The sequence below is a fragment of the Pseudorasbora parva genome, chromosome 20, assembly GCF_024679245.1.
Source record: "Pseudorasbora parva isolate DD20220531a chromosome 20, ASM2467924v1, whole genome shotgun sequence".
NCBI classification, from domain to species: domain Eukaryota; kingdom Metazoa; phylum Chordata; class Actinopteri; order Cypriniformes; family Gobionidae; genus Pseudorasbora; species Pseudorasbora parva.
This window is the reverse complement of record NC_090191.1, coordinates 26,083,940-26,102,713: the sequence shown is the minus strand read 5'-3', so window position 1 is coordinate 26,102,713 and position 18,774 is coordinate 26,083,940. Positions and strand designations below refer to the sequence as shown.

The following is an 18,774-nucleotide window of genomic DNA, read 5'->3' as shown; positions in this document are numbered from 1 at the left end:
CTTAGTTTGAGTAATAGCACATCAAAATAATAAAAGTAATATCACATAGCTTACTAGACCTATTCTTTACACAAATGATATTTGGTACCCAGCTAAAATATGGTAGGCCTACTTGCAATTGCTTTTGTATGATTGTTGCTTACCGATTTTGATGGCTTTACGCTGTATAACAGTGAAGTTATTGACTTTTTTCTTTCTAAGGACAGTGAAGGTATTGAGTGTATTGATTGTAATAATCATATTATGCAAAAATACATTTTATGACTAAGTATTGTAGTATGACTAGAAGGAGAGTATTGATATGTTAACTGAGTTTGGACTGCTCTCCTAATACTAGCTACAATAAAAGACTACAAAAATAGGCAATAACAGTTAAAATCATAACATTGAAAATCATCATCAATGTTAAAATCATCATAAATGCTGCTATAAATAATGGACCAATTCAAATGTTTAAGTGCTCTCTAAATACTTGCCAGCATTTTAAGGAAATACAAGTCTATAAATGCATCCTAATAACAGCAAAGCAATCATATGGTGTTCTGCAGTGGCCTAAAACTGATTACAAACAGTGAATTTTGAAGTGATATATTGTTGAAAACTCAAGAGATGTGGATTCGGACAGCTGTTACATCAACACAACCTTGCGTTTGTCAAAAGAAGTAGGTAATTCGGCCGGGGATTTTTACATGGGTGGTGAGAGACGGACGGCAATAAAATAACTGACCAGTCCCTGTAACTTAAATGATGGCAATACCTTCCGACCCCACGAGAAACAGTTAACGTTACCGTCCTAACGTTACTAACGTTACTGAACTGAACATTTCTTAGGTCACTGAATTAACCAATGCACTTTTTTCAACACTTACTGGTGAACATTAAAAGGCTGCTGCTGATGAGTTCATACGGCAATCCAGATTCTTACATTTACGTTTAATCATTTAGCAGACGCTTTTATCCAAAGTGACTTACAAAAAGAGGAGAGCAATAGAAGCAACGAAACAAACAAGGCCAACAACCTGCAAGTGCTGTAAGAAGTCTCAGTTAATCGAGCACAGTACCCCCCCCCCCCCCCCCCCCCCCAAACAAACAAAGAGAAAATGTAATTGGATAGTTAAGTGCTAGTCTTTATTGGTCAGTTTCAGTTGTAAAAGATGTGTCTTAAGATGCTTTTTGAAAGCTACAGACTCGGCTGCACGAATTGAGATCAGCCGGTCATTCCACCAGGTGGGAACGGCCCAGGAAAAGGTCCGTGATTTTTGAAAGGAGTGATTTCATGCCTCTTTGAGATGGAATCATGAGGCGTCGTTCACTTGCAGAACGCAAGCTTCTGGAGGGTGAATAAGTCTGAACAAGTGAGTCAAGGTATATTGGTGCAGAGCCAGTGGTTGCTTTGTAGGCGAGCAGCAGTGTCTTGATTTTGATGCGAGCGGCCACTGACAGAAAGTGCAGTCTGATGAGGAGAGGCGTGACGTGCGCTCTCTTCGACTTGTTAAAGTCCACTCTCGCCGCTGCATTCTGGATCAGCTGCAAGGGTTTAATAGTGCATGCTGGGAGGCCAGCTAGAAGAGCATTACAATAGTCCAGTCTGGAGAAAACAAGAGCTTGAACCAGGAGTTGTCCAGCCTGTTCTGATAAGAAGGGTCTAATCTTTCTAATGTTGTATAAAGCAAATCTGCAGGACCGGGCTGTTGCAGTAATGTGGTCAGTGAAGTTTAACTGGTCATCAATCACAACTCCAAGGTTGCTGGCTGTCCTGGAAGGAGTTATGGTTGATGAACCAAGCTGAATGGAGAAATTTTGATGAAATGCTGGGTTGGTTGAGACAAAAAGTAATTCTGTCTTTGCAAGATTAAGTTGAAGGTGATGCTCCTTCATCCAGCCAGAAATGTCTGTCAGGCAGGCAGCGATACGAACACCGACTGTAGGATCATCTGGTTGAAATGAGAAGTACAGTTGAGTGTCATCAGCATAGCAGTGATAGGAGAAGCCGTGTTTCTGAATGACAGAGCCTAATGATGACATGTAGATGGAGAAGAGAAGTGGACCAAGCACTGAGCCCTGGGGAGTTAGCTAGATGATGTGACTTAGACACTTCACCTCTCCATGACACCCTGTAGGACCTACCAGAGAGGTATGACCTGAACCACTGGAGAGCAGTTCCTGAGATACCCGTCTTCCTAAAAGTTGACAGGAGGATGTGGTGGTTAACTGTGTCAAAAGCAGTAGACTGATCCATCAAGATGAGCACTGAGGATTTGGAAGCTGCTTTTGCCAGTCTCAGTGCCTCAGTAACTGAGAGTAGGGCAGTCTCAGTCGAGTGGCCGCTTTTGAAGCCGGATTGGTTGTTGTCCAAGAGATTGTTCTGTTCAAGAATCATAGAGAGTTGACTAAACACAACTCGCTCAAGTGTCTTTGCAATGAAAGGCAGAAGGGATACCGGTCTGTATTTTTCTAAAAGTGCAGGATTCAGAGATGGTTTCTTAAGCAGTGGGGTTACCCGAGCCTGCTTAAATGCTGTGGGAAAAGAAAGATGAAATATTATTTCCCTTTTCTACAAAAAGATATGATTACACTTAGGGCTGGGCGATAAAATGATAATGATAATTATCACAATTTTCCTCAATAAAACAGTTCGATAAATTCTCAATATAATGCTTGTGCGCTATGCTTGCAGACCGGGCTTCTGGGTGCTTCACGCGCTGTTGTTTACAGTCAGTGACTGACAGGCTTAGAGGATCGGAGTGAAGTGGAGCGATAAAAATGAGCAATAGTGAAGAAAACTCAGAGTTCATGACCAGCTCGGAGGACACAGATTTCATTGAAAAGTTAGTTCGCTCAACTTTAGATTGGAGATATTTTGGCGATCCCATCTGACATAAAACTGCGACGTACGTGGATTGCTTATCATAGGTTCACGTTCACCACGCAGAATTGAATTATTAAATTATCATGCTTCTTCGAATTTCTTCCATATAACATTGAGCCCAACACAGCGGTAAATCTACATTAACTACATTCACGCACAGCAGGCTTATCACCTTGTTAGTTGCGGTGGGTGACTTACAACAAGCTAACGCTACCAAACTATAATCACTAAAACATCGAACTTGTACATCGCTATCATAATTGTTTGTCTTTGGTGATGTATTAATGACTCAGCATCGCCTGTATCAAAAGAGAAATAATTTCATCTGATGTTTAAAATTAATATAATAGGCTAGACAGCCCTTACTGGAGATCTACAAATACTGAAATTTGTTCTCTCCTTCCTCTCGCAACCAGCCAACTGTCGGTGAGGTGTGTGTCGATGAGATGCGCGCGCGTGCGTGTGTGTGTGTGTGTGTGTGTGTGTCTGTGTGTGTGTGAGAGAGAGTGTGTGTGTGTGTGTGAGAGAGAGAGAGAGAGAGAGAGAGAGAGAGAGAGAGAGAGAGAGAGAGAGAGAGAGAGAGAGAGAGAGAGAGAAAGATGCACAGTGGACCTTTTTTTTGTGCCCGTTTGCGTTTTTAGTGTTTTACTACTTACACGATTAAGTAATGATATTACTGATATACATCGAGAAAAAAGGCTGACCACAATTAAGATTTTAATAAATAAATCTACCTTAGTTTTAATAAATTGTTCACCTGTTAGAGAAGTGTTTGTCATGTTTTGACAATAAAGGATAGTTTAAAACCACAGTTGTGCTGTTTTCTACATCTTTCACTCAGGAGCAAAACTATGCCTTTAAACTTTAAAGAAATAAAGATTTTACATTTATCGTGATATTTATCGATATCGACTGAAAACTATATTGTGATAATATTTTTGGGCTATATCGCCCAGCCCTAATTACACTTTTTCAGATGCTTTTGATTTAAATTAAAAAAACATTAAGCTCATCTTAGTATATGAATACTGAGCACGAAATTGATGCAAATGTGACACTTTTTTTTTTGATACAGTAAATTTCAGCAACTGAATAGGAATATGTGTTAAAGTTCAAAACCTGTATAAACATTTTACTAAATTATTGATATGATCTTCCACTATGCACAAGGATGGTTCCTATTTTCTTTTTTATGTGGCTCTGTGAACAGAATGTATTTTGATGGCGATACAGGAACTGTCAGTCAGTTTATTAATTCACACAGCGCAGTTTCTCACAGTCTCAGATCATCGGCAGACATCACAGTACATAACTTCTGCATTTAGAAAAGAAATGACAATTTTTCTCATCTCTGGCAAGTCTTGAACTCTTCTTATTCTTCTTTAAACGTTTCTTCAGAAGTGTTTTTCAGTTTACTGATCTGCTGGACTCTTATAGTGAGTTCAAAAATATGTTTGTTCAGTATAATTACAAAAATATCAGTTTATGATCAGGCTTAATTTATATTTTATATTAGTTTGTTTTTGTTGTGTTTCTTCACAGGACTGAGTGTGTGTTAATGAAGAGATGAATAAGGCAGAGAAAATCATTATTTTATCCTTTCTGCTACAAGGTATGGTCTCCTTCTCTTCTTCAAATCTAGTTTTTAAACAACAAAAGTGTGACTTAAATGAGATCGTGAAGTGTTAAACTATTGTTCTGAAACTATGATGCTTCAGAAAGTTTACTTACAGACACTGAAGGACAATGTTGAAAATCAGTTCTTTTCTCAAGAAAGATTTCTTAAAAGGAATATAATTACTATTTGGAATAAATTGCAGTTGGATATTTTATTTAACCGTTGCTGCTGTTCTGCTAATGTTAAACCCGTTTAAGAGTGACTGTGATGCAAATAAATGTTTTGTAATGGAATAAAAATATTGATTTTGTTTGTTGCATTTTGTGTAACAGCAGAAATGTGTTTGTTTCTGCTTGTGTCTGAATGTTTTCATCATGTATGTGTTGTAGGATTTCGGTGTAAAGATTTCAGCATCAGTCTACCAGAGAAGATTGAAGCTCTCAGTGGATCCTGTGTGATCATAAAGTGCACATTTGAGATTAAGGAAAAATATGAGAACACCCTCACTGAGAATGCTACAGGATGTTGGCATAAAGATGGGACTGGGTTTGAGAAAATAGTTTTCAACTCTTCCATGTCCAGCCAAAACTCAATTATTAAGGGAAACATAACTGGAATATTACATAAGAAGGACTGTACCACCGTCTTTTATGATGTTAGATCAAATTACAGTGGTACTTATTACTTTAGGATTGAGAGTGAAGGTGGATTGAAATGGACTTTCACAAAAAAACATGTTCAGATAGAAGTGATTGGTAAGATATTGTACATGATAAATTGTAAGCAAGTATGCCACAATGAAATGTCTACATATACATCTACATATATATTTATTTGTTTCAGAGTCTCCACCCAAACCCACAGTGAAGCTGATTGAGGAACAGGAGGTTTTGGAGGGGAGCTCTGTGAGTCTGCGCTGCTCTGCTGAGTCTCTCTGCTCCTCTCCTCCACCAACTCTCACATGGAGCTCCACTCCCAGAATCCCCCTCAGTGAGATCAGACAACAGGAGCTCATCTCTGATCTGAACTTCACTGCGACTCACCGTCACCACAGAGTCACTTTCACCTGCACTATAACCTACCAGCTATGGGACAAGAACAAAACAGCACAGGGCAACATCACATTACATGTTCAGTGTAGGGATTTTCTGGCATCAGTTCTGTTCTCCTCCATAAGACACTATACTTGTATATGTATCACCTCATTCTCTCTTTCTCTTGTTTAGATGCCCCTAAAATCGCTCCCTCCTCCAGCTGTATCGGTGAGGATGTAACTGTGTGTTTCTGTGAGGTTGATGGGAATCCCTCTCCTGAACTGGAGTGGCGTCTGTCTGGACGTCCTGTCACTAACTCTTCAAACACGTTCATCAGTGAAGAGCGATTGAACAGCACAGGCTTGAGGAGCTCCATCACTCTACATCAGTCACTCACACACACATCCACTCTGGAGTGTGTCGGCAACAACACTCATGGCAATGCAACTAAACGGCTTCAACTGCCTCTCTCTGTAAACCGTGAGTTTCAGTTCTGTGATCTATCCCATTGAAAACAAATTTCATCCTACTCATTCTCCTTACTGCTTATCCTCTACAGCAGTGGTTCTCAAACCTGTCCTGGAGGACCACCAGCCCTGCACATTTTGTATGTCTCCCTATATCTGACACACACATTTCAGGTCTTGCAGTCTCTAATGAGCTCAAGAGTTGAATCAGGTGTGTTAGATAAGGGAGACATACAAAATGTGCAGGACTGGTGGTCTATAGATATCCATAATAAAGGCTAGATGTCTCGTGCGCGCTGTTGCCAATAGAGGTCGGCGTCCGCAACTGGCGGCCATCTTGTCACAGGCAGCTCGCTCACTCGTAACAGTGTGTTTTAATGGTGCATGTACTTTTAAATAACCATAACTTGCTAAAATTTCAAGCGATTTTCAAACTGTTTCATTTGTTATAAACGTCAGAGATGTAGTTATGACACTACATACTTAATAATTATAACCATGGACTTCAATATGAAAGTAACTTTGAACAGAACAGATAGGTGCAATGAATATACACACACAAGGTATTAGTGTTGTCACGATACCAAAATTATGACTTCGATACGATATCAGACTAAAATATCGATATATCGATACTAAATCGATACCACAGTAAATAAATAAATAAATAAGATAAGATGCTTAATATGACAACAGAACTTGTTATTATTCATTGTTATTTTTTACTAAAAATTCATGTGGCCAGCATGATCCTTAGGGTTGGGCATCGTTTTGATTTGAACAATTATTGATCAATTGATCAATTATTATTAAAATTATCTCACAAATCTTTGCTATCTCAATGTATTTTTTACAACGGGGTAATTGTGTTGCAATAGCTTACACACAGCACAAGAAAGCTTGATTTCGAATGGTATATTGAATTTAAAAAGACGAGTAAACAGTAATAAAATAAGAACAAATAAACAGATTACAAACAATAGCACAAATAAATGCAATAGAATAGAAGATACAAATTAAACAGACTACTTTATTTTTTCAGGTAGGTCTAACATTCAGATAAGGAACTAAATTAAAAAAATGCATAGTAATTACATTTAAAACAACATTGGATAATGTTCTTTGTAAAAAATTCAATAGCGTACAGATGAAACTATTAAAGTTACACAAGTTGATCAGTCAAGAGCAGTGTGATCGTTTGTCTTTTTGTAGTTTGAATAGCAAATGACTGCGGTCCCTTTAAGACTAACAGACGCATGGATCCTGCACACTGTTCCTGTTACTCGTTCTTCCTGAAATGTTTGCGACTATGTTTACGTTAATACTCTTCCAGATGTGCACTGATAATTCTTTGAGTGTATTTGACCAATAATAAGCTGGAAAAGGAAGCAAATGTTTGCACTTGTATCATGTCAGAGGCGGCTTTATTACGGTAGGCTATGTGTGTGTGCGCTTCAGATGTGAGCACGAAATCTGCGGGGATTAGTAGAATTAATTTATGTGCAATCCCGCGCGAAATTCAGACCGATCACACACTAACACTAACACACTGTCATGAGGAAAAAGTCCAGCAGAACGCGCGTTCGCCGTGCTCAGAGGTTAACCGGGCTGAGTGAGAATATGCCGGTGTGTGTGTCAACTCGCTGACGGTCAGAGAGGAGAGCGCACCTGATATCGATACTGTAAAAACGGAGAATCGTATCGTTTCAGATATTCCAGTATCGATATATATCGAAATATCGATATTTTTGACAACACTACAAGGTATTGTTAAATCAATATATATTCTACTAAAACTGTAAGAATATCGTCTCGGTTACGTATGTAACCCTCGTTCCCTGAAGGAGGGAACGGAGACGCCACGTCGGAGTACCGACGAATAGGAATCTCGCTTGCGAGAGCCAATCTACTTCGAGTCTAACTAAACGAGCCAATGCACATTGGCATGCAATGATTGCACCAGGTGCTCATGCCACGCCACGCGGGTATAAATGAGACACAGGTGATTGCATCAAATTATCTTTTTTGCTGAGGAGCCGAGTAGGTAGACTGGCGCCCCGGCAGGGACAGAGGACATGGCGACGGGACGTGGCGTCTCCGTTCCCTCCTTCAGGGAACGAGGGTTACATACGTAACCGAGACGTTCCCATTCAGTCGGTCACTCTCGACACCACGTCGGAGTACCGACGAATAGGAATCCCTACCAAAGCGCCATGGACTCTGCCCCCTTCCAGTGCCCTGTGTGAGCCTCCTGAGCTCTCTTACCTGATGAGACGGGGCTCACACCGAGAAGTCCATCACTGCTGTTCCGCATGACCCGCACAGTGACTATTGGATAACACTGGGAAAGCGTGCCCAATGGGAGGCCGCTGCGGAACCACATCATACCACGGGAGTTATGTGGGGACCGAGCTGAGCCGTAGCCCGCCGCCGTGAGGGGGGCTCCATCCCTAAAAGGAGGGCTCTCCCAAGGGAAAGACACGGGCTTCCGAGAGGAGCAACCGTGGAAGAAGTGTGGGATCCCCGTAGGGTCAATCACATGGCCCCAGCCAATTACCGGTTCTCCAGGATTCAGCGGTAAGGGGCCTGATGCCGGACGCTCCGCCACGCCCGGCACCGAGGGCGGTGGAGGACTCACAGAGTTTGCTTCTGGAGAATTAAGCGCCGAGGCGCAGCAAGCCGACAAGAGCCGGGCCTCTCAGTGCTTCTACCCGTTTGAGGTGAGAACACAGGAGGAGACCGGCTCTACACGTAGGCTATAAAACCTAGCGAACGTGTTAGGTGTCGCTCAGCCCGCAGCTCTACAGATGTCTGACAGCGAGGCGCCACGTGCCAGCGCCCAGGAGGATGCAACACTTCTAGTAGAGTGTGCTCGCAGCCTGAGCGGGCAGGGCACGCCTTGTGCCTGATAAGCCAAGGTGATGGCATCCACTATCCAGTGGGCCATCCTCTGCTTGGAGACAGCCTTTCCCTTCTGCTGGCCTCCGTGACAGACAAAGAGCTGATCTGAGGTCCTGAAGCTTTGGGTTCTGTCCACGTAGATCCGCAGAGCGCGGACGGGACAGAGCAAAGCTAGGGCTGGGTCTGCCTCCTCCAGGGATCTGACCACGGGCTGAAGGTTTTGCGGCAGGACGGAGTGATGCTCACCCGATACGTGCCGCGTGTCCACGCCCATCTCGGGACTCGGCCGTGAAGCCAATGCTGAAGCGGTCTCATATGAAGCAGGCCGAGCGGTGTTACTGCCGCCGCAGCCGCCATATGCCCCAGGAGCCTCTGAAAATGTTTCAGTGGAACCGCCATCCTGCCCTGAAACGTGTTCAGGCAGTTCAGCATCGACTGGACGCGCTCCTTCGTGAGACGCGCAGTCCGCTTGACCGAATCCAACTCCATACCGAGAAAAGAGATCCTCTGCACGGGGGCGAGTTTGCTCTTTTCCCAGTTGACCTGAAGACCCAACTGGCTGAGGTGTCTGAGCACCAAGTCCCTGTGTTCGCACAACTGCTCCCGGGACTGTGCAAGGATGAGCCAGTCGTCGAGATAGTTTAGGATGCGAACGTCCTGTTCTCTCATGGGCACAAGGGCCCCCTCCGTGACTTTCGTAAAGACACGGGGGGACAGGGCCAGCCCGAAGGGTAGGACTTTGTACTGATATGCTCGCCCCTCGAACGCAAAGCGCAGGAACGGCCTGTGTCGGGGGAGAATCGAGACATGAAAGTACGCGTCCTTCAGGTCGATCGCTGCAAACCAATCTTGGGGACGGATGCACTCGAAAATGCGTTTCTGCGTGAGCATCTTGAACGGTAGCTTGTGAAGGCTCCGGTTCAGTACTCGCAGGTCCAGGATTGGCCGTAACCCACCGGTTTTCTTGGGTACAATGAAGTACGGGCTGTAGAAGCCTGTCCTCATATCGGCTGGAGGGACCGGCTCTATCGCGTCCTTCGCCAGTAGGACTGCGATTTCCGCACGCAGGACACGGACGTCTGCAGCTTTCACCGAAGTGAAGCGGACGCCCGTGAACCTGGGGGGACGCCGGGCGAACTGAATCGCATAGCCGAGCCTGATGGTCCGAATGAGCCAGCGAGACGGACTGGGAAGCTCTAACCAGGCTCGCAGAGACCGAACAAGCGGGATCATCGGGACCACCGGCGTACCCACCGAGGGGCAGCGAGGTGGAATACAGGCACCGGTCTGGGGCGGCTGTCTCGTGGAGGCGGCCCGCAGAGAGGTGTGAGTGTGCCGTGCGACACCTACCTGATTCCATGGCTGGGCAGAGGGTCCGCACGGAGTTTGTGGGGTGTCCGTGCGTCGTCTGCTGCTGCCCACTGGCGACACAGGAGGAGGATGAGAGTGGTCCGGCGTTTGACCGGCCACAACTCTCCGGGCCCCCTGGGGACCCGGAGATGAAGGAAACTGCTCTTTTATTGAAAATTTGGGCTGAGCCCAGCGGCGGAACAGAAACAAAACGGAACACAAGATTCTCCACCCGGCCCTCCTCCGGGGGAAGGAGCGGTGCGGTCACCGTCTCCTGGAGAGCAGTCCTCCTCATCTCCGGGTCGCCCGTCTCAGGACCGCTTCCCCTTGCCTTTGCCCCTCTTCGGGGCTGCCTGGACGGGCGGGACGGCCGGCTTGCGCCCGGCTCCACGACGCCGCTTGGGTGGAGGCTGCTGCTGCGACGCGGGAGCGGAGGCAGACGCAGACGGCCGCCCTCGGCGACGAGCTGGCTGAGGCGCTGCCGGCGGCGGGGTGGAGGCAGCAGCTGACCGCCGCGGCATGATGTGACTGATGGGCTCAGTCTGCTTCTGTGCGGCCGAGAACTGCTGGGCGAAGTTCTGCACCGCGTCGCCGAAGAGGCCAGTCTGGGACACGGGGGCATTAAGGAACCTGATCTTGTCGGTATCCCTCATGTCCGCCAGACACAGCCAGAGATGGCGCTCCTGGACCACCATAGTGGACATCGCACGTCCCACGGCACGCGCCGTAACCTTCGTCGCACGAAGCGCGAGGTCCGTCGCCGCCCTCAGCTCTTGTAGAACCGCGGGATCGTGACCACCCTCGTGCAGGTCCTTCAGTGCCTGGGCCTGATGAACCTGCAACAACGCCATAGCGTGTAGGGCGGAACCTGCCTCTCCACAAGCCTGGTAGGCCTTCCCGATCAGATCGGAGGAGTACCTACAGGCCCGGGAGGGGAGACACGGGTTCCCCCTTGATGTGGAGTTAGGGCACAGTTGCATAGCAACGGCCCGTTCCACGGGAGGAACCTGCGTGTAACCCTTTGCAGGTCCGCCATCAAGGGTGGTGAGGGAGGAGGACCCACTGGGCCGGTTTCGGGCAGTAAAAGGTGCCGTCCACGACCTAGTGAGCTCCTCGTGCACCTCCGGGAAGAAAGGAACCGGGGTGGGGCGCTGAGAACCAGCACGGGCCACCCCGAGAAACCAATCGTCCAACCTCGACGGCTCGGGACACGGTGGAGGGTTCCACACGAGCCCCGACCCTCTTGGCGGCCCGGGAAAGCATGGCCATCATCTCCGGATCGGTATCGGGCACAGCGGGTCTTCCCGAAGGAGCCCCCTGCGCCGACACGTCATCTCCAGACAACTCTGACCCTCCCTCCGATGCAGCGATGGACATTTCGTCATCGCGGGGAGCCCCGAAGGATACGGGTGGTGCGCATCTCGAGGACGGCCCACCTCGTTCCAACGGCAGCTCTACTGGCTGCGGAGCGCGGGAGGAGTGAGGATTCCCCGCGGGTTGGTTCCCTGGAGGAAGCGCGCTCACCGTCACCCTCAAATCGGCCGCGCTACTACCGGAAGTAACCCTCTGTGGAGGGTTAGATCGCGGCAGAGGCACGGGGGCTCCGCCTTTTGCAAGACGGAGCCGCGACCGCAACTCCGAGATGGTCATGTTCCCGCAGTAAGAACATGAGTCATCCATCAGCGCTGCCTCAGCGTGCTGCACGCCCAAACACGAGATACAGCGCTGATGACCATCCCGCGGTGAAATGAACCCACCGCACCCAGAAACACACAGATAGAATGTCATCTTTAAAAAGACGCAAGCTCTATCTGTGTTGCTCTTTTAGAATGATGCTCTCCTTGGTGCTGAAACACGCAGGGGGTGGGGCCGCGGCGACACAGACAGGAATATAGTGCAGCCTGTCGTGCGCGCTCTCTCTCACAGGACGCTTTCAACAGCCGTGAGAACGGCTTTTTAGCGCTCTCCACCTAGCGCACCGTACCAGCTGTGAAAACAGCCCTTGTGGTTGCTCTTATGGACAACGAAGAGAGAAGATCCGAAGAACACACGACCCGCTGCTGTGTTGTCACACCAACACCGACCGAAGAGATCTCTTCCAAAAGGCAGGCTCTTTCTCAGTCGAACTGCGAAGTGAGGAGTGATATCTGGCATACCACTCGGCTCCGAAGCAAAAGGATAATTTGATGCAATCACCTGTGTCTCATTTATACCCGCGTGGCGTGGCATGAGCACCTGGTGCAATCATTGCATGCCAATGTGCATTGGCTCGTATAGTTAGACTCGAAGTAGATTGGCTCTCGCAAGCGACGTGGCGTCGAGAGTGACCGACTGAATGGGAACACTATTATAATAAAATAATTTGTATTTAAAAAAATAAAAATAGGCAATTTTGCCTACCATCAAATGCCTTACCTCTTTAGAAACCTGAGACCCTGTAGTTTCTTAGGAAACAAGCAGAATAATTGTGTGAAGTACTGGCACACAGTTATAGCGGCTATAGAATATTTTTATTTTTTTTACACAAGCTGCACGATTAAGTCGTTTATTGAAACGGAAAGTTGCAATTTCAACGTGTTAAAGGATCTAGATTTGTAGCCATGTTAATAACGTTTGTAAGAAACCAAACCATTTGTAAAACCGTCAAGATTTCAGTGAGATAAGAGTATTTATGTTCATACAGATCACTCACCTACATCAGGTTCCACAGAGCCTGACAGAAAACTTGCCTGTGACAAAACGGCCGCCGGAAATGACGATGGTGACTCCGCCGTATCTAGCCTTCATTATGGATGTGATGGTCCTCCAGGACCGGTTTGAGAACCACTGCTCTACAGGGTTGTGGAAAATTGAGGATCTGTCAGCTGATGATTAGTGAATGAAAATAAGCTGTAACACTAGTCATTGATGCTTATCTCTCACGTTTCATATTGTTCCCATGCTCCTGCCCTCATTATTTTGTTGTTTAAAGATTACGATATGACTCACTAGTCCTTGTTTAACTGAATCAGTGATCATTCCTTTTATTCCTCTTTAGATGTGAATCTTTCCTCTGTGATGATTGGAGTTGCTGTTGGAGCTGTGCTGGTCATTATGTTCTGTGCCGTTACATTTATCTGTGTACGGTAGGTGAACGACACATAATGTATTAAGAACCATAACAGAACAACAATAATACAGTAAATTACTCAGAGAGAAGATCACAGAACAGACTCAACATATGATAATGAGCTGATAATGAGCTGAGGTTTTGCTGTATATAAACTCAGATGCTTTACTGACAAATGGTGCAGATGAAAGTGATTTATTCAGTTATGTGGCAGAAAATACATAAATACAACTTTATTCCAAGAACAGTAACAACTATTGAAAATGATAATAATAAAATATATAGCCTCAAAGGTTTACATAATGACTCCAAAAATGTAATTTGACTAAAAGAAAGTAATAAACATTTTGAATAGATGTGAGGTTATACATTTTAATATACTACTTTTACTCTTTTTAAAATAAACGTTTTGATTTAGAAATTACTAACGTGTTTAATTATACAAGTGATCTATTCAAATCATAGTATGTAAGAGTTTCATTTTTACATAATGTATATTCAATTAAGTGAACAGATTTTAGTAAAACAATTCAAACCAGGAGGTATTTATAAAAAAATAAAAAATAAAATAAAAAATAGGACAAGCAAAACAGTTCACCAAAAAAGCTGATTAAATGATTAAAAATAGATAAAGAATTCAAAATTAACATGATACATATTTTGACACTACACTAAGTGTTACTGAGAAAGCAGCACTATGGTTCACACATTCACTAAAAAACACACACACACTCAACACCAGTTATACCAAAATAATAAATACAGAAGTTAATTCTGAGAAAAGCTCTGACATGATTCGGTTGCAGATACCACTCGCTGTCATTTTGTATCTTCATTGCAGTTGACATTCAGACATTTTTAAGTTTGACTAAGTTGTCAAAAACAATTTGGGGGTCACAGAACAACACTGTAAAAAAAAAAAAAAAAAAAAAAAAAATTGCAGCATCAAATTAAGTACAATCAACTTGGATGTTTAAGTCATTTCAACCTTAATTACATTAAATTGACTTTTCTAGTGACTGATCACATCTAAATGTTTTAAGTTGGGCAAATTAAATTTATGTGAAATAAATGGCACCAATTCACAGAAAATCAATTTGGCCAACTCAATTTAGATGTGATCAGTCACTAGACGAATTTCAATTGGGGCCGGATTTATTTATTTATTTTTTATATATTTTTTTTTTACAGTGTACTCAGAGAGAAGAACACAGAACACTCAACATATGATATTGAGCTAATGGGTTATGTCATATGCTCACATGCTTTTAGGGCATATAAGCAGATGAATGTGATTTATTAATAATGGAAATATTTTAATACAACTTTATTTTAAGAACAGTAGCAAGTATTAGAAATGAAAAATCTAAAGCTCTAAAAATGTCATGTTGTCCACTGAAGGCGAGGTTGATGAACCTAAGTGCTGTGTTTTATTAACAAAAATCATGAACATAAAACAAAGACTTGGCTTAAACAAACAAAAGACTTGACTTACTTGATTTGAAACAAACTTGACTGAACCACTCACCAACAGTGGTCACACATACAATATCAGACAAAGACTATGGCAAACATAAGAGCTTAAATACACAAGGGATACCTGTGAACAATGATCAACCCATAAACCAGTGACACATTCTGCTCCTCAAAATTATCAATATGTATTTTATTTTTGAAAATTACAAACATTCATCATAGAAGTGATGCATTCATTGTATTAATTGTGAAATGTTTGTTTAAAATATATGGATCTAAGCAAAAAAAAAAAAAAAAAAAAAGCATGAATGTGGTTGTATTATATATAACAAAATATTAAACCAAGAGGTATTTATACAATTTTTTATTATTATTATTATTATTATTATTATTATTATTATTATTATTATTATTATTTACAAAATACAAAAAACAAACAAAAAAAACAAGCAAAACATTTCACAAACATTAATTAGCATTTAAAACAGATATACAGTTCACAATGATCCCAAACATATTTTGACATTTACCTATGAAATGTACTAATATGATAAACAACACTACACAAGTACTTTCTTAGCTATAGATGATATTTACAATAAGGGTAAATAGCTGTTGATGCTATTTACTAAGTGAAAATAGTGATATATTCTATTTACACCATATAAAATTAGCAATTCTTTGCTATATAAATAGTAATTACATGTAGTTTATACATTTTGAAAGATAAATTTGCACTTCAGTGTTGTTGTACATTAACAGGATGCAATAATAGCATAGTGTAAATTATTATTTTTATTTAAATTATTAAATGGATGCCGCCTTAAAAGGACAATAAAAGCCCTTCCTACATCTACCCCTAACTCCTAATTTGTTAGGCGGAGCTAGTGCAAATAGCCCTTGACAACAAGCTTTTTGCACTTGGTGTGAATAGACAGTCCGTTACGAAATCATACGAATTAGCCATCTCGTAAAAATACATACGAAATGGTCGTCAGATAGCATTGGACATTCAGACAATTTGAATATAACAGAAGGTGTTATAATACTTTTGGGGTCACTGGTATTCAGCCTACTTTTTGGGGGTCCCTAGTACAGAACTGATATTAAACATGAACCCGTGCTTTTCAGAAAAAAAAGTATGAAGCTTCAGCAGACTAGAAGAGAAGGTGCTACAAGAAGCATTTCGACCAGTGATGTGAGTTATAAATTACACAAAATCACACAAACGATGTATTTACTACAAGAATCTAAAGTTGTAAGCAATTGTAAATACCCTTTTTACCAACCAAATAAAGTAAACAAACTGCTAAACACATTAGAGCTTTCAGTCACTGATCTAACCCTGTGACCGTCAATCTTTTAGGCCGTTCCACACGAGAATGAAGCGGAGTCCGTCAATGCCAATGATGTCGAGATGTCTTCTGCTGGAACTGCCACAGAAAATTCAGAGTCCATCATTTATTCTTCCATTGACTTCAACAAATTTACCCCAGAGTCACGAGAGTTTAAAGGCGTTTCCTCACTTGATGCTGACTACGCTGTTGTCAAACGTTCTGGACGAGTGGCAAAGGCAGAGAGCTCAGTGGGCGAGTCTTTAAGAACAGCAGACACTCAGGTGATTGTAAAAGCAGATGTGATTACTAAACCAAAAGAGTCAAAGGATGTTGAGAAAGAGCTGTTTGCAGACTCCTCTTCGCTTTATGCAACTGTTAAACATCGTAAGCCATAGAGATCTTCAGCAGGGGTGTGTTGTTGTTGTTGTTTTTTTGGATGGTAAAATAGTAGCATTTAATTTTGGAAATAGCATTTTAGTGTTAGGAATACAGTAATCAATTAGAATAATGACATTATAATGGTAATGCTTCTAAACTTGTTAAGGCTTTTCTTGTTTCACTGACTGTTTTATAAGAGACTCTTATTTTCTTGGCAGAAGTTAAGATGTTAATGCATGTAAGATTTGGCTTTTAATAATTGAGAATTTGAACTTAAATCAGTATTGCTTGTGTTTATTGTTTATGTGGCTGCCTGCACTGTACAAAACTCAGGCCTCAATTGAACATTTTCTAGTGACTGATCACATGTAAATTTTTCCGTTGGCCAAATTAAATTTCTGTGAATTAAATTGCATCAATTCAGAAATTCAATTTGGCCAACTGAAAAATGTGATCAGTCACTAGAACATTTTCAATTGGAGACATTATTATTTTTTATATTTTTCAGTGTGGCTGCCTTGATCCTTGACATATGTATTCTCTTTCTACTTCTACAAGTTTGATGAAAACCTTTTAATAATTTTTTTTTTCTCCAGTAGAGTCACTTTAAAAACAATAAAAACCTCTTGTAAAAGTGGAACAAAAAGGGTAAAAAAAGAAAAGTGTAATCCATCTCAGTTTGTCTAATGGTTCCTAGACCAATTTGAATGTATATTTTTGAGTGATTACCTCTATAGCCTATTGGTATTGCAAATTTATAATGAGAAGATGCCACGGTAAAAATAAATGTTTAGTGATATCGTCCAAAGTTGTTTTAATTTTGCCGCAAATTTTTCTGTATATATAGTGTTGATATGGATTCATCGTGCTGGCATGTGTGGAAAGCTTAAAGCTTATTATGTATAAATCTTTATATATATATATATATATATATATATATATATATATATATATATATATATATATATATATATATATATATATATAAAGATTTATACATAATAAGCTTTAAGCTTTTCATTGATGAATGTTTTTTTTTTGGGGGTTATAGGTCAATATTTGTCTGAGATACAACTATTAAAAATCTAAATATTGAGAAAATCGCCTTTAAAGGTGTCCAAAAGAAGTCCTTAGAAACACATACAATATTTCTAATAATATTACATTTTTGATAAATTTGAAATATTGTCATGGAACGGCTCGGGTTATGTATATAACCCTTGTTCCCTGAGAGGGAACGAGCACTGCGTCGAAACGCTTTGGGGATGCTCCCTAAGCATCAGCGAATCTGAAGCCTGAATAAACACTAGTCCAATCCGATTGGTCGTGCGTGATGACGTCATTGTGACGGCGTACCCGGAAGTATAAAAGGGGAGCCGGCGCATAATGGCGGCAGTTCTTGCTCTGAAGCATGCGCTCCAGGCGTGCCGAGGTGTGGCGGTACGACGCAGTGCTCGTTCCCTCTCAGGGAACAAGGGTTATATACATAACCCGAGCCGTTCCCTTATCGAGGGAACTTCCCACTGCGTCGAAACGCTTTGGGGAACGAGTACCCACTAGGCCACACCGAGGGTAGCGCCTGTCCTAGTGTGAAGCCGGAAACCGGGCACAACTAGGGTTGGAGCACCCTCGCGCCAGGCGTCGCAGGGAGATCCAGGCTATAAAACCTGATAAAAGTGTGTGGAGTAGCCCACCCCGCCGCCTCGCAGATATCCTGCAGGGGGACCCCAGAAAGGAGGGCCACCGAAGAGGCCATGCCTCTGGTGGAATGTGCCCTCACGGCTACAGGTGAAGGCAAACTGCGCACCTGGTAAGCCATGGTTATTGCCTGGACTATCCAGTTACTGATAGTCTGGGTAGACGCAGGCAACCCCTTCTTGGGTGAGCCAAAACACACCAACAATTGTTGCGATCTCCTCCACTGTGCGGACTTCGCCAGATACACCCTGAGTGCCCTGACCGGGCAGAGTAGGTGAAGCCTCCCCTCTTCCGCCGTCACGTGAGGCGGAGGATGAAATGCCTGCAGAACCAAAGACCTGACCACCCTTGATGGGACCTTGGGCACATAGCCCGGCCTAGGGTGCAAGATGGCCTTTACTCCACCCGGGGCAAACTCCAGGCAAGTCGGCGTTACTGCCAAGGCCTGGAGATCCCCTACTCTCCTTAGAGAGGTAATAGCGAGTAGAAAGGCCACCTTAAGGGTCAGATTCTTAGGTTCTGCTGACTCTAGTGGCT

At 43.2% G+C, this 18,774-nt stretch overlaps 1 pseudogene; it reads left to right on the top strand.

The window, feature by feature from the left end:
• The first annotated feature begins 4,389 nt into the window (after positions 1-4,389).
• On the top strand, positions 4,390-16,710 carry LOC137049165 (sialic acid-binding Ig-like lectin 14; annotated as a pseudogene).
• The last annotated feature ends 2,064 nt before the right edge of the window (positions 16,711-18,774 follow it).